Here is a 17,161-nt window from a genome sequence, read left to right as displayed (position 1 = left end):
GCAGCATCACTAGGCGGGTCTGATTCGTCTGGAAGTGACGACTCGTCACAGCTGCCACCCTCGGGTGTGAATACGGCTGTGGCTCAGTCTGATCCAGAGATGACGGCCATGCTTTCCCGGGCGGCCGCGAGCATTGGTTTGGAGTGGAACCCTCCACCCTGTCCTGAGCGCTCGCGGCTGGACGATTGGTTTTTGGGTGCAGCTGCGGCTTCCCGTCCTCAGCCTGCCCCAATACCTTTCTTCCCGGACGTGCATGATGAAATCTCGAAGTCCTGGAAGACTCCCATGTCTTCCCGCGACCGCTCGTTGATTTCATCCGCCTTTCCTCCCCTCGATGGGGCAGCTGCCCGTGGGTACACTGGGCTCCCCCCGGTTGAGCGTTCTGTTGCGATGCAGTTGTGTCCTCAGAGTGCCTCTTCTCGCGGCGAGCCTAAGCACCCATCCAAGGCCTGTAGGTTCTCGTCTACCCTAGTGGCGAAGTCCTACAGAGCGGCGGGACAGGCGGCTGCCTCTTTGCATGCCATGGCCACTCTGCAGGTCTATCAGGCGCAGATGCTAAGGGACATGCACGAGGGTAGGACGGACCCAGGGCTCTTCGATGAGCTGCGCGCCGCCACCGACCTCGCCCTCCGGGCGACGAAGGTGACCGCACGCTCCCTGGGTCTGGTGATGTCCACAGCTGTGGTCCAGGAGAGACACTTGTGGCTGAACCTGGCTGACATGCGGGACGCTGAGCGCTCTCGCCTGCTCGACTCCCCCATGTCCCAGGCCGGCCTATTCGGCGGTGCGGTGGAGGATTTCGCCCAACAGTTCTCCACCGCCCAGAAACAGACTGAGGCCATTAGGCACATTCTGCCCTGACGGCCCGCTGCTGCCTCCACCCAGCCGACCGGGCAGATCCCTCAGTCTGTTCGCCGCCGAGGGCGCCCTCCTGCGGCTCCCGCCCCTCCCGCCCGGCCAAAGCAGCAGCCTCCACCCAGGCCCGGTCGCGGAGGAAGCCGTAAGAAGGCGCCCCAGCCCTCTCCAGCCCCGCCCCCCGCTAAACGCCCGGCCAAGCGGCGCTCCTGAGACGGGCTGCTCAGGGATGCTGAAAATTACTTCTCAGGAGATGGTAGCAGGACCACTCCTTCCCCCGGTGGAGGGCCGGGGGAGAATCTTTTGTTCTCCACTCCCCGCTGCTCACCCACGGGTGGGCAGCACCCTAATGTGGTTAAAGAAAGAAGTAACATTTCCATCCCTGAGCACACAGAGTTCTCGGACGACACGGTGCGCCGCCTCCGAGCCGTGCACCCCTCGTCCCCCTCTGTCCCAGAGCCGGCTGGCAGTGCGCGCCGTCCCCGGACCGTGCCGCTCCCTTCCGCCTCTGTCGCCAGCCCCCTGGCAGAGCAGACCCCCGTGGAACGTTCTTCCTTCCCTGATCTCCTCTGTCAGGGCGCGGTTAATGACTGTGCCCCCACACCGGGCCGCTATGCCGTCCACGTCCGGGCCAGTCATTCCGCCCTGCTGCACCATCGGTGGGAAGTCTGTGGTCCGTATGACCCCGCTGGTACAGTTTTTGGGAGCCTGGCTAGAGCTCCCCCTCCTGTCCCGCTGGGTCGCACGGACGATCAGGCTCGGCTACGCGATTCAGTTGGCGCGGTCTCCTCCCCGCTTCAGGGGAGTCCGCTCCACTTTGGTCGGTGGCAACGCCCCTATCATGAGAGCAGAGATCGCCACCCTGCTGGCGAAGGGTGCGATCGAGACCGTCCCTCCGGCCGAGATGAGGACCGGCTTCTACAGCCCGTACTTCATTGTCCCCAAGAAAACCGGTGGGTTACGACCAATCCTGGACCTGCGTGTGCTGAACCGTTCCCTTCACAGGCTGCCGTTCAAGATGCTCACTGCCAAACACATTCTCGGATGTGTGCGGCCCCAGGATTGGTTTGCAGCAATCGACCTGAAGGACGCCTACTTTCATGTCTCCATTCTCCCTCGACACAGACCGTTCCTTCGGTTTGCCTTCGAGGGGCAGGCATACCAGTACGCGGTTCTCCCTTTCGGGCTAGCCCTGTCTCCTCGCGTCTTCACGAAGGTCGTCGAGGCAGCCCTTGTTCCCCTTCGGGAACACGGGGTTCGTATCCTGAACTACATCGACGACTGGCTGATCCTAGCTCACTCTCGAGACCAGGTATGCGAACACAGGGACCTAGTGCTCCGGCACCTAGCTCGTCTGGGCCTTCGGGTCAACTGGGAAAAGAGCAAACTTTGCCCCGTGCAGAGGATCTCTTTTCTCGGTATGGACATCGACTCGGTCGCCATGTCCGCGCAGCTTACGAGCGAGCGCGCGCAGTCACTGCTGACTTGCCTGAGACAGTTCAAGGGCAAGAGTGCGGTTCCACTGAAACTCTTTCAGAGGCTCCTGGGGCATATGGCATCTGCAGCCGTGGCAACACCGCTCGGATTGCTTCATATGAGACCGCTTCAGCTTTGGCTTCGCGACCGAGTCCCGAGGTGGGCATGGCAACACGGCACCTTCCGAGTAACTGTTACTCCGTCCTGCCGTCAGACCTTCACCCCGTGGTCGGACCTCAGTTTTCTACGGGCCGGAGTGCCCCTGGAACGAGCTTCGCGGCATGTTGTTGTAACGACAGATGCCTCCTCCACGGGCTGGGGTGCCATGTGCAATGGACGTGCTGCCGCGGGCTCCTGGACAGGACCCCGCCGCCTCTGGCACATCAATTGCCTCGAGTTGCTGGCCGTACGTCTTGCTCTGCGCCGCTTCCGGGCCGTGCTCAAGAACCAACACGTACTAGTCCGTTCAGACAATACCGCCACTGTAGCGTACATCAACCATCAAGGTGGTCTACGCTCCCGCCGTATGTCGCAACTCGCCCGCCACCTCCTCATATGGAGTCAGAAGCATCTGAGGTCGATTCATGCCATTTACATCCCCGGAGCCCTGAACTGTGCAGCCGACGAGCTCTCACGGCTTCAGCCCCTCCCGGGAGATTGGCGACTCCATCCCCAGTCGGTTCAGCTGATTTGGGACCAGTTCGGGGACGCACAGATAGATCTGTTTGCCTCTCACGACTCGACCCATTGCGCCCTGTACTATTCCCTGACCGAGGGCACGCTCGGCACGGATGCACTGGCGCACAGCTGGCCGCGGGGCCGCAAATATGCGTATCCCCCAGTGAGCCTTCTTGCGCAGACCCTGCGCAAGGTCAGGGAGGACGAGGAGCAGGTCATTCTGGTCGCGCCATACTGGCCCGCCCGGACCTGGTTCTCCGAACTAGTACTCCTCGCGACAGCACCTCCCTGGCCGATTCCCCTGAGGAAGGACCTCCTTTCTCAGGGACGGGGCACCCTATGGCACCCTCGTCCCGATCTTTGGAACCTCCACGTGTGGCTCCTGGACGGGACGAAGCAGGTTTGAGTACCCTTCCACCTACGGTGGCGGCTACCATCACTTCCGCTAGAGCGTCGTCCACGAGACACGTCTACGCGTTGAAGTGGAACCTCTTCGTCAACTGGTGCTCTTCTCTTCAAGAAGACCCCCGGAGATGTTCGATTAGTGTCGCGCTTTCCTTCCTTCAAGATAGGCTGGAGCGAAGGCTGTCTCCCTCCACCCTGAAAGTCTATGTTGCCGCCATTGCCGCACACCATGACCCAGTCGAAGGTAAGTCTGTTGGAAGGCACGACCTGATCATCAGGTTCCTGAGAGGAGCGAGGAGACTGAATCCTCCTCGTCCTCCTCTCGTTCCCTCTTGGGACCTCTCAGTGGTTCTAACTGCCCTGCGGAGTGCTCCCTTTGAGCCTTTGCAATCAGTGGAGCTTAAGTTCCTGTCTATGAAGACAGCGCTCCTGGTTGCATTGGCCTCCATCAAGAGGGTGGGGGACTTGCATGCATTCTCCGTTGACGAAGCGTGCCTGGAATTTGGGCCGGCTTACTCTCACGTGATCCTGAGACCCCGGCCTGGATATGTGCCCAAGGTTCCTACCACTCCCTTTCGGGACCAGGTGGTGAACCTGCAAGCGCTGCCCCCGGAGGAGGCAGACCCAGCCTTGGCACTACTCTGTCCAGTACGCGCCCTCCGCGCCTATGTAGACAGGACGCAGTGTTTCAGGACCTCAGACCAGCTCTTTGTCTGTTATGGTGGGAAGCTGAAGGGAAAGGCTCTCTCCAAGCAAAGGTTGTCTCACTGGATAGTGGACGCCATTGCCTTGGCATACCAGCAGCAAGGTCGACCGTGCCCCCTTGGTGTGACCGCCCACTCCACCCGGAGTGTGGCATCCTCTTGGGCTCTAGCGCATGGCGCCTCGCTAACAGACATTTGCAGAGCTGCAGGCTGGGCGACACCTAACACATTCGCCAGATTCTACAATCTCCGAGTGGAGCCAGTGTCCTCTCATATACTCGCTTCAACCAGCTAGTACTGGACCCGCTCAGGTGTCTTCGCTTGCTCGCCATTCCACTCCACGGACTGGATACGTGCGATATTCTCCTCAGTTGAGCTTCCCCAAAAAGCCCTGAGTTCCTCCAGCACTCCTGACGTTGGCGCCAGTGTCTATTGCCTGTGCGTCGGCTAGGTGCCTCCCGTGTGCATGGTCCCTCCTCTGAGCGACCCCCACATGGTTTATTTCCACTGTAAGCCTCTCTGAGCGTGTGTCTTTCCCTTGGCAAGCCACCTTGCCACCCCTGGGGTTGAAATATTCCACCTGCGGCTGGACACCCCAGTGTTCTCCATATGTCTCCTTCGGGTCATATGTGTATTCTCTAAGTCCCCCCCCTCTGGGTTGGCAGTAATTGCATATTTCCCCTAAACTTTGGGATATGCTCCCCAGTGTACCTTGGTATTCCTGTGCTAAATAGGATTCCTTCGTCCGTGCCAGTCTCACGACAGGGATCTCAGATTTACGCAGGGCACTGGAAGACAGCTGAGAAGGTGGCGTGATTAGACTGGTAACCCCATTCGTCGTCATCCGACGTAACTCGGAGTGACAACGAAAGGGAACGTCTCGGTTACGTATGTAACCCTCGTTCCCTGAGTAGGGAACGGAGACGTTACGTCTGCCTGCCACTTTCCGCTGTACCGCGGGGATCGCCTGAGCTCAGTCTTGGCTCCTCAGCGAAGAAACATATCTGCCTGTTGCTGGCGTCCTCCTTTTATACCCACGAGGTGGGGCGGAGTTACGTCATGCAAATTCCGCAGACCCATGGCATTTCTTTGCCATTGGCTCGTTTTGTAATACTCGAAGTTGATAGGCTTTCTAAGCGAAACCCCATTCGTCGTCATCCGACGTAACGTCTCCGTTCCCTACTCAGGGAACGAGGGTTACATACGTAACCGAGACGTTCACTTTCAAAAGATACTCTCAATGCTGTGCTGAGCTCTGTGGGAAACATCTTTGTTTGACCGGTTGTGAACGTCCTGGTTGCGTATGCAACCCACCGTTCCCTGAAGGAGGGAACGGAGGACGTAGTCGACGTCGACTGAATGGGGATCACGCTAGGGAGCCTATCATCTTCGATTACTATTGAACGAGCCAATGGAATTTGGCGTGCGTGATTTGCATCACACACTCCGCCCCCACGGCGCGGGTATAAATACGGAAGTGGATGCACGCACTAGTTGCTTTTCGCTGAGGAGCCGAGAGTAACCCGGGGTCAGCGGTGGTCCAGCGGTAGTGGCAAGGGGACTACGTCCTCCGTTCCCTCCTTCAGGGAACGGTGGGTTGCATACGCAACCAGGACGTTCCCTTTCAGTCGATAACGTCAGACGTAGTCGACGTCGACTGAATGGGGATAACCTTTGAAAACGCCACTAAAGCTGCCACCTTCCAGTGCCTAAACAAAAGCCTCCTGATGCCCCCGCAAATTTAAGGCGGGGAAGGACAGGGCTTAGGCCAGGGAAGTCACTGCTGTTCCTACAGGACCACTGGGAAAGCGTTCCCCGTACGTTGGAAGGAAGGGACGCTGCGGAAGCCACATCCAACCCAGAGGGAGGTAATGTGGAGAATACACACATGAACTGGGCGGAAACCGGGCAGTCTAACATATGGAATGTCACTGGGGTGGCTCCAGCCTAAGACGGGGGGAGACACACCGGACAGTGACGGCAGAGAGACTCTGCCGAGGGAAGACACGGGCTCACCGCAGGGAGCCGTATCGTGGAAGAATACACATATGGGGTCACCGAAGGGACCGCAACATATGGACCCAGCCTAACACAGGTTCCACACTGCTTACGAGTGGTAGGCCTAACACCAGACGTTCCGCACGTCCGACGTCGGAGGGGTGTGGAGGAACTCAACAGGGTTCAATTTTAAGGGAACTCAACTGGAGTAGAAAGGCGCACGTATCCAGTCCATAGGAGGGGAATGGCGCAGCAAGCCGACACTTGAACCGGGCTCACGGTGAAACTGGCTTCATGAGAAGGGAGCCCACGTGAGGCAGCGGTTCAACTAGGTGTCGTCCAGCCCCCAACTCTAGAATCTGTTTTAGCAAAGCATATCGTCAACGCCCAGGCGGAGCACTTTACACTCATCATAGAGGAGCTCAACACCTAAGTGGACATGTTGCATCTCGGATCTTTGCCGAAATGAAGGCAAGCACTAAGTGCAACTTTGCATGGAAACAGCCTTCCCTCTCTGCTGAATTCCAACAGATATTTGAAGAGCTGGTCTGAGGTCTATGACTTGCATTCTGTACACGTCCAAGAGAACGGACAGAGAAGCCAGGGCTGGATCTGCCTCCTCCAGGGCAGCGCTTGCAGGCTCACCACCTGCTCCTATTACGGGAGAGGTAGGAATCTTGGGCACAATCCGAGCCGGGGTCTCAACTTGTGAGAGTTAGCCGGCCCAGACTCCAGGCACAATACGTTGACCGAAAGCGAGCAAGTCCCTACCCTCTAGTAGAGACCACGCGAGCAGGAGAACTGATATAACAGAATTTTTGACTCACTGCCTGCAGTGGCTCAGGGGCGGTCTCTGCAGTGCAGTCGCACCAGGGACAAGGCCCAAGAGGATAAAGAGGGACACAAGGATTTACAAGACCTTGCTCCTCAGGAACCTGACGATCAGAACGTGCTTCTGCATACTTCTGCAACACGCGAGCGTCGTTTAAACACCGAGGCAACATCATCTTGAGGGTGAAGGAAAACAGCCTACTGCAACCCATTTTGCAGGAAAGAGAGCACTGAAGTGATCGAAAGCTTTCAGGATCTCCTCTGGAGAGAAGACGCACTCAACGACTAGGTTCCACTTCTAAAGGCGTAAGCACGCTACCCCATTCTAGGGGGTGCTCGCAGCAGTGATGGTAACTATCACATGTTCTTGTGATAGCCACCTGAACCTCCGCGTTCAGATGTAAGACCACCCGGAATCCCCGGGGGAAGAACGCGTGTGCCATCGTGCCCCGTCCCCGAAGAGTTTTCCGGGGAAGTCAGGAAGGCTGTTGATGGGAACCAGGTCTAGTCGGGCCAATAAGGGGCAACTATGAAGACCTGTTCCTCTCCTGACTTGGCACGTAGGTGCAAGTGACGGGCGCAAAAGACAGGAGCATTGCTCAACACAACATGTGAAGATCACTGGGCTTCAGGAGCGTTTTCTGCTCAGCACCTGGGTGTGACAAGTTCACTGAGCTTCAGGAGCATTCCTGCTCAACACCTGAGTGTGATAAACTCACCGAGCTTCAGGAGCATTTCTTCTCAACACTTGAGTGCGAAGAACCTCACTGAGCGACAGGAGCATTTCTGCTCAGCACTTGAGTGTGACAAGTTCACTGAGCTTCAGGAGCATTCCTGCTCAACACCTGAGTGTGATAAACTCACTGAGCTTCAGGAGCATTTCTGCTCAACACTTGAGTGCGAAGAACTTCACTGAGCGACAGGAGCATTTCTGCTCAGCACTTGAGTGTGCCAAGTTCACTGAGCTTCAGGAGCATTCTTGCTCAACACCTGAGTGTGATAAACTCACTGAGCTTCAGGAGCATTTCTGCTCAACACTTGAGTGCGAGGAACTTCACTGAGCACCAGGAGCATTTCTGCTCAGCACTGCGTGTGACGAATTCACTGAGCTACCTGTGATGGACTCACTGAGCTACAGGAGCATTGCTGCTCAACACCTGAGTGCGATGAACTTCACTGAGTTTCAGGAGCAACTCTGCTCAACATGAAGTATGATGATCTCACTGACTTGAGCAGGCGCAAGGCGACCCTGAGTCGCAGTCACCTTTTAGAAGGCTCACTGGGGTTAAACGTATTTCTGCGGGCCCCCGGGGCAGCTAAGACCCAGTGTTTGTCCAAGGGTACTCCGCTCGGTTTACCCAAACACTGGCGGAAAAATAGAACCGGGGGGGGCAACTGAGCGGCCCCGGAATGGTCAAGACCCAGCCGGACCCAGGGGATGGAGTCTCCACTTGCCCTGGCTATAACTGTCGTGAGGCTCGATGGCGGCACGATTGAGTAAGCGGGAGGAGTGGAACAAGGCGCCCTCAGAAGCGTCTGACTCCAAGGAGGAGGTGACGGGAGAGTTTGTAACACACAGGCCGCAATGTCTAACAACTCGAGGCACGAATGCCCGTGTAGTCGGGGGTCGCCCAGGCCCCCGTTAAAACACGCCCTTTGTACATGGCCCCTCTGTTGAGGAGGGTTTGGCAGCAGACCGGGATGAACTATAGTCACACAGGGTGAGCTGCTCTGCCACGGTCACCTCGGGACTCGATCGTGAAGCTAGCGCTGAAGCGGCCACATACGGAGGAAGCCAAAGGCTGCGACTACCGTATACCCCAGGAGCCTCTGAATCTTTTCAGTGGGACCCTTTCTCACTTCAACACCAGCTGAACACCTTCTCACTGGAGAGACGTGTTAGACCGAGTACCTCTCCAAAACTGAAAAAGAGATACTCAGCCCGTGGGCGAGATTACTCTCTTCCAGTTGACCTGAAGACCCAACGGGCTCTGGAGCACTCGAGGGGAAGGACACTACATGTCTTTCAGGTCAAAGCTGCAGACCAATCTTGGGCCAAGATGGTCACGACTCACCACCTAGTAGCACGAAGGGCGAGTCTTCGACTGGTCTTCGTACCGGCTGGAGGGCGGCTATATCAAATCCTTCGCCAGCAGGATAAGACAAACACGCACAAGTCAGGAGCACTTTTGCTCCCCACTCGGTGTGATGAATATCACTGAATTTTCAGGAGCACGTCTGCTCAACACCTAATGTGGTGACCATCACTGACTTGAGCGGGGTAGCCGAGCCTGAGGTGGGGCAGCAAAGTAGAGATAGTGGTGTTAGTGTGCAGTGCAACACTTACCTGTCTCCACTAGCGGCAGGGGACGTGAGAAGGCGGATGACCGGGTCCTCGAACGCCCCAAGCTGCCTGTTGGCGACCAAGGGAAGCTGGGGGATGTAAGGCTAATACAGGGTCACACCCGCCAGACTGGCCCACTTGGGACTCAGGAATAGAAAAATTGCTCTTTTTCTGAATATGTGGGTACCGCTGACCCCGTTTTTATAGGGGCCAGCGGCGGAACAGACACACACACATAACAAAAAACTCCAGCCGGCCCTCCAACCAGCCAGAGGGAGTGGATCGGCGACCACTCCACAAGCAACTCCTCCATCCCTGAGAGCCCGTCCAGGTTCAGCGTTTTCTTTTGCGCTGGTGCTTACCACCTGGCTTGGCAGCGCCTGGAGCAGGCTGGGCGCCCCTTCCGCGGCCGGCTCCGCGCCGGAACCTGGGTGAAGGCTGCTGCGATGGTCCGGCGGGAGCTGAGGCGGCTGCAGGCAGACGCCCTTGGCGACGAGCAGGCGGAGGATCTGACCTCGGGGGGCGGGTGAAGGCAGCAGCGTCCCTCCGAGGCAGGATGTGCCGGATGGCCTCCGTCTGTTTCTGAGCTGTAGAGAACTGTTGGGCAAAGTTCTCCACAGCGTCGCCGAATAACCCAACCTGGGAAATGGGAGAGTCCAGGAACCGAACCTTGTCCGCATCTCTCATATCGGCCAGGTTGAGCCAGAGATGGCGCTCCTGGACCACTAGTGTGGACATCGCCGAACCAACCGCGCGAGCTGCAACCTTCGCCGCCCGGAGGGCGAGGTCAGTTGCAGTGCGGAGCTCACCCATGAGCTCAGGGTCCGAACTACCCTCGTGCATGTTCATGAGTGCCTGGGCCTGGTGGACCTGGAGCAACGCCATGGCATGCAAGGAGGAAGCGGCTTGCCCACAAGCTTTGTAAGCCTTGCCCGTAAGAGCGGACGAGAACTTACAGGCTTTAGAGGGGTGACGAGGATCACCTCTCCAGGAAGCGGCCGCCGTTGGGCATAACTGCATCGCAACGGCCCGCTCCACCGGAGGGATAGCGTCGTAACCCTTCACCGCTCCCCCATCAAGGGTAGTGAGGGGGGAGGAGCTACTCAGGCGGTTTCTGGCAGAGAAAGGTGCCATCCATGCCCTCGTAAGCTCCTCATGCACTTCAGGAAAGAAAGGAACCGGGGCGGCGGACTGAGAACCAGTGCGGCCCGCCCCGATATACCAATCATCCAACCGAGACGGCTCGGGACACGGTGGAGGGTTCCACACGAGCCCTACCGCCTCCGCGGCCTTTTTCAGCATAGCTGACATCTCTGGATCTGGCTCGGGCAACACTGGTCTCCCGGAGGGAGGCAGTGCAGCCGAGTCATCATCTCCAGAGTTCAGCTCCCCCTCCGATGCTGCGATTGACAACGTATCCCCTGGAGGGGCCCCAAATGACACGGCTGGCCCGTCCATTACAGAGGGACCAGCGGGATCAATGGGGAGCTCCACCAGTTGCGGTGTGAAAGAGGAGTGAGGGACCCACGGGGCGTGGCCGGGCGGATTACCCCTCACTGTGATCCTCAGATCACCCAGGTTGGACGGCACCCCAGTCCTCCTCTGGGAAGGTAACCCAGAGGAAGAACAGGGGCGGGGCCCAGAGGTGGGGACTGCACCAACACTTTTGACGAAGGCGAGTCTAGATCTCAACACCGAGATGGTCATGTTCCCGCAGTGAGAACATGACTCATCCACGAAAGCTGCCTCGGCATGCTGTAAGCCCAAACATGCGACACAACTTTCGTGACCGTCAGAAGGGGATAGTGCCAGACCGCACCCAGAAACGCACGGATGGAATGGCATCTTGAAAAAGACGCACTCACACCCGTGTTGCTCTTTTAGGAAATGGGACCGTCACCAGTGCCGGAGCACACAGGGAATGACCGCGGCAAACACTGAATAGTCTTTCAACTAACACTGAAGCACTCACTTCTCGCCCTCTAACCAACCGTCAACACACAAACAAACAATAGAAATTTGATGCTGTTAAAACAGCAGTTGAGAGCTGAGAAGCTCACGATCACCGCTGCACCACGCTGTAGAACACCAACACTGGAGAGGTCTTCCCGCAAGAACACCGACACACTCGCTCGTTGAACACAACAGCACTCTTCAGAGACATCAAAGACGAACGGCTCCGAAGCGAAAGGCAACTAGTGCGTGCATCCACTTCCGTATTTATACCCGCGCCGCGGGGGCGGAGTGTGTGATGCAAATCACGCACGCCAAATTCCATTGGCTCGTTCAATAGTAATCGAAGATGATAGGCTCCCTAGCGTGATCCCCATTCAGTCGACGTCGACTACGTCTGACGTTATCGACTGAAAGGGAACGCGTGTGGCAAATACGCCAATAATTTGGCTTAAATAACCTCTGATGATGGCGTCATCGGAACGCGTACATAGGAGGCTATAAATATACTTGAGACAAGGTGAGCTTTCAGGTTCCATCCTTCCCTTTCTCTTGTTCTTTCACCAGATTGTGAGGTCTGAAGTTTGCATAATTGGTATTGAGAAACACCCTATGTCTCATTGGGTGAGAGATGACATCACACTAGCCTATGAGGCAAGCAATAAAGGTCAAAGGATTGTAAGGCTTGAACATGACTTTTCTCTCTTCAGTCATCTTGAAAGTTTGTCCCTGTAGTTCGACCTTCATTTTCTGCACTGATTCTGCTTCGACCAGAGGAGCCTGATAAGAAATAATTTACTGTATTCACAACCTACCATCACAAAAACTAGATGCGTTATGGTGAAACTAACATATTTGATTTAGTCATTATCTTGTGCAGATTTTGATGGCAGACCTTGAAGTTAAAGCAGCGTTGAAACTCTTCCTCAGCTTTCTCCTGCAGCAGTAAAGTGCTCTGCTTACCATGAACCAGATGAATGTTCATGACAAGGCTTTCATTGGGCTTGAGAAGACTTGCACACAGTTTGGCCTCAGATCCATATTCAATTACTGCAGGAAACGTCACAATGAAAGATCTGTCCAGAGAAAATGATCATTCAATATTGCCTGAGTGGTTAAATACAATAAGAATAAAAAAACTAAACTGGGAGTGAAAATCAATAAAGTTAATTTGCTTTTGATCGATAATAAGTGAGAATACAAGGGCTAACTGCGTAATGAAGTTTAATGACTTAATTCTTTATCTTTGCATGTTTATTCAGAACACTGTTGCTCTTAAAAACAACCTGTTATTACTTATCTTATACATGCCTCAAGTTGTCTTTTGAACAGCAAACCTCTACTGTACAACAGATCCGTTAAATAAATACAGGAGAAATCATCAAGACTTATCTTACACAATAACTAATGGTATAATAATTCATCACACTTAGAAAGCAAAACACTGCCTTCCTCAGCAGAAATTGTTAAAAACTTGCGGCCCTGATGTTTGTCCATTGACACAGATGAGAAGGAAAGAGAGCAGAAGGAACCCTTTCCAACAGCAGCTAATATTCAGAGTCATGATGACGAGCGATCAACCAGGTCATGAGATGAACTGGACCGTCTCTTTTGAAGGAATCTCATGCTAAAGGAGGTCCTTCAAAACATTTCTATTGATCATCTGATCAATGATTCAACCATGTAGGCAATGCAGTTCAACAACCTGTGATTTGAAAGTTATTGGTTTGTCCAAAAGTTAATTTATGATGAGTTTGATAAATGATTAAAAAAAGCACTTCAAGTCAAGACATTCAAAAGCTTTACTCCTTCACAGATCATAATAAACATTCAGTTAATTATGAATGTTCCTGACTGCGCAATTCAGGGTTTAACAACTTAGGGTTGCATGTTGGAATATTCAAGCATGTAAATCTAAATAGTCCTCATTTTTCCAGTCAAAAGAGAATTCTTACATGTTAGATGACTAAGAACTGAACTAGTTCATAGTCATAAAACATGCAAGAAATCAACTAAGAACTTTAAAGTACATAGCATAAGTGTACATGTGATCTGAAAACAAACTCCTACTCTTATCCTCATCTACAGATAAATGTAGCTACTGACCTTTAACTCTATGTAGACAAACAGTGGGTCAAGACAACTGATAATTAACATCCAGTGCACATACATGCAGCCACCCACTCAAACTGAGAGGGAGAGATATTGTAAGCTGCTGTTTGCATTTGTAAATTCTCTGCCTTCACAACCTTTACGACTAAACATGACTACTGAAAATCACCTAATGATACGTTTTGATGAGACGAAGCAGAGAGAGAATCCAAATACACAGTTTTAATAACAAGGCAAATATTACACACACTCCACACCTGGAAACTGGCAAATAGTCCACACAAAGAAACAGGAACATAATCCAAAGACCACGACGGAAGGTACAAGACCTCCATGTACCCCCAATGGACACAATAAATAAATAATCCCTCACAAGTAAAACACAAGAGCTTAAATAGGCAAACTAAAACCAGTAAATGATCAACAGGTGGGAAAAATTAAACCATACTGAGTCTAGGCACAGGATTGTGGGGAATGTAGTTCATAATGAGAGAACAACAAATTCGGGAGGAACGCCTTCTGGAGGGGCTTATTGACACTCCAGCTGGTGATCGTGACATATAGCCATGGCTTCCATATGCTCCTAAACAAAAACAAACTTAAGTCCAGGAGTGAGAGGTGGAGCGGAGGCGGAACAGGGAGGGCCAGGCCCGTGGAGTGGAAGAGGGCCTTGAGACTGAGGCGAGGCGAAGCAGGAGAGCACTACAGCCGAGCAGACGAGACTGCAACCGAGAGCATAAATACTACGTTAGTGATGGCCCTTGAGGCCATAACGGGAAGTTCAACGGGCGACCTCCATGGTCGTGCCAGGGCAGGCAAACAGTTCAGAAACGACCTCTGAAGTCGCGTCGATGCAGACAGGCAGTTCATGGGCTGGAATCGACACAGGACTCTACTCTGGGGCATAAAAGGGCTCTGGAGCTTAATTATTGGCTGAAGCGGGTTCATGGGCTGAAGAGCAGTGTGCAGCCCAAACACACAAAATGATCATTTCCGTAACGTAGAGTACAGAGGACAAGGGAACAATTTCTGGGACAGACGGCGCAGTACCGGCAGGCTTTAGAACGCTGAGGCTGGTGGGCTAGATGGCGCTGGTCTAGGGATGCCAGATATGGACCAGATACGATAAATTAAGGCCAGGAGTTCAAAGTGCCATCAATTTAAGACAAGAGTCAGAATTATAATAAATTGAAGAATGTTTTTTACTGAAGATAGTTTGTGATTTCATCAGGCAGAAGTCAGCTTCAAGACTAACAAGGAGTTTGTAGGCCGCCCCTCTTAGAGTTACAAAGATCACAGCAATTATACCATACACCAAGGTGACAAGGTCTAAGCTACATCATTACTTAGAGTTACAAGGTTCTGATTGGCTAAGAAATGGATAAACATAAATATAATAAAGTAATTTTCCACAAATTGACAGATAGAATCAGATCTCCATCAATTATGCGGTTGACACTCAGACCCTGGATTTAGGCACGTGGTGACCTTCCAGGTCGCAGATCTGCATTTCTAGTCGCCAACATGTCGAAGAAAACAAGTCAGTCAATCTCCAATAATGCCACTTGGTCCGTAACCTGTAACCAAGAATACTAACACACACATAGACACAGTTTCTTCAATGTTGGATTTGGTCAGGCTATAACTATTAACAGAAGACTCTTCCCAAAACATCCAGATAAGATGTTCTTTCTTTCAATGAGACGACACTTTAATCTAACACAGTAAAGTAAAGTAAAGATTTTTACTCAGAAATGGTCACTTAAACTATTGGTTCCAATGACCCTTGTGACCAATAGTCGTCATTGTGAGCTAGAAGAACAGATATATGTTTTAACACGTTTCAAGTCCATATTTCATTTCCGGAAGCCAGGCTAAATGAGCAAATACTGTTACTGCATTCCTGGCATGGGCCAGACCCTCAGTCACCTCTCAGTAATCAATCCAGACATTAAAGAATACATGAAAAGAACATTTTCAGTAATCACACTGGTAACTTCTATAACTAAGTAAAATATCATAAGTGTCGGTGAGGCACTTGAGCCGATGTCTGTTCCCGAGCCGGTGTCTGTTCCCGAGCCGATGTCTGTTCCCGAGCCTGTGTCTGTTCCCGAGCCGGTGTCTGTTCCCGAGCCGGTGTCTATTCCCGCCCATAACCCCATAGCTACCCCCTTAGTACCCCCTTAGTAGGCCCCTTGATGGGATCATGGAGGCCGTGCCGCCATGGCCACCTGAACTTCCTGGTCCACCCTGGCCACCTGCACTGCCGGCGCCGCCCTGGCCTCCTGCACAGCCTGCTCCCCCTTGGCTTCCTGCACTGCTGGCGCTGCCCTGGCTTCCTGCACTGCCAGGGCCGCCCACGCCATGCCACGGCCCAGGTCTGCCAACCCCATGCCACTGGCCCAGCCTTCCCTCCCCCTAGACCTCCTCCACTCCACCACCCTCCTGAAGTTATGTTTTGTGTTGGTTTTCCTGGGCGTCGGGTGCCGCCCTTAGAGGAGGGGATCTGTCACGATTTGGTCTTGTCTCTGTCACATTTTGGTTTGTTCGTGTCATGTTCCATGTCTGTCATGTCATAATTAATTCTTAAACAGAATTATGCTTGTATCATATTTGTTATTGTTGAAGATTTTCTTATTTACAAAACAAGTAATTTAGCCTTATAAGAATACACAATTATTTCTCTGTCTAGGTGACTTTGAAAGCTGCAAGACCTTCTGTGTGTAAAAAGATCCTGAATGTCAGTTCTATTCTGAGAGGTCACATGGTATAAGCTATTTTCCCAAAACTATCTATAGGGTGTGTGACCTTCTATGAAGAAGATGTATGTATATAACTCTGAACCAAAATATACTCGGGAGCACGCTGGAAGGCCGGAGGGCCAGTGGGCCGGAGGGCCAGAGCGTTAGAGCGCCGTTCTATGGAACGGAAAGGCGTTCGAAAATAAAGTCTAATTATTTCTGGCATCAAAGATCTCTGCGAAGTTATTTTCTACAAAGATTGAAAACCACTTCATTGTATCATATTTGTTATCTGACTTTTTATCGACAAATATCGTAGATGGTGAAACAAACGTTATCTCTAATCATTTCGGATAGCTGTATGCTATGCTACTATCTAAACTAACTAAAAAACACTAAGAACAAGAAATGTTTTATTTATTTCACAATCTTTAGCTTCGGTTATGTACTAGTGTATGAAACGTAAGTTAAAAGACATTAATAGTAGTTAATGGTAGACATATAACATAGTTCAAACGAATAATAAAGTGATATAATTTGTAACCAGGCACTGGTCTATATGGCTCTGGTCTGGACTGGCAGCCATGACGGGGTGAGACTCTGGGGTGGAGGCTAGCACTGCTCCTCTGTGACTCCCACAGAAAAAACAGAGCCACTCAGTTGTAATGCCAGATCTACATTGTAAAGACTCATGGGCGGATCTAATCCGTGGGGGATTTGCATAACATAATTAAAAATTGGTAATTAATAATTATTCATACATGTTTGGATTAGATCAATCTTACATGTTAATAAATCTCCCGATAAGGGATGATATGTCATTTTACCAGCATGCATGCATGCATGTGTATCCTTGCAATTAACCACAAGTTGATTGTAATTAATTACACGGACCACGTCTTACAAAACAGGCAAAATTAATTAGCTCAATTGTCAGAATAATATTTGTGGGGATCCACAATATCCTCCTACTTTATAGGATTTCAGGAAAAGGCATTCTTTGGCCACAAGAATTGGGTTTCCTGCCCTATAAGCAAATACTCTGTAAAGTATCTTTAATTTGC

At 52.4% G+C, this 17,161-nt stretch overlaps 1 protein-coding gene and 1 long non-coding RNA gene across 2 annotated transcripts in view; both read right to left on the bottom strand.

Annotated features, from left to right (window-relative positions):
- Nucleotides 1–17,161, bottom strand: part of LOC143716241 (alpha-2-macroglobulin-like) — a 168,481-nt gene that overhangs the window by 114,701 nt on the left and 36,619 nt on the right. The gene's annotated exons all lie outside the window — the stretch shown is intronic.
- On the bottom strand, nucleotides 11,906–13,699 carry LOC143716245 (uncharacterized). The gene is made up of 3 exons (XR_013195967.1): nucleotides 13,614–13,699; nucleotides 12,140–12,320; nucleotides 11,906–12,024 (listed from the first exon to the last, which is right to left on the bottom strand). It is a non-coding gene; the product is annotated as an uncharacterized LOC143716245 (long non-coding RNA).

Source organism: Siphateles boraxobius, unplaced genomic scaffold (assembly GCF_051911475.1).
Source record: "Siphateles boraxobius isolate OS27281-9 unplaced genomic scaffold, OSU_SipBor_1 6, whole genome shotgun sequence".
NCBI lineage: Eukaryota > Metazoa > Chordata > Actinopteri > Cypriniformes > Leuciscidae > Siphateles > Siphateles boraxobius.
This window is presented reverse-complemented; position numbering and strand designations above follow the sequence as displayed.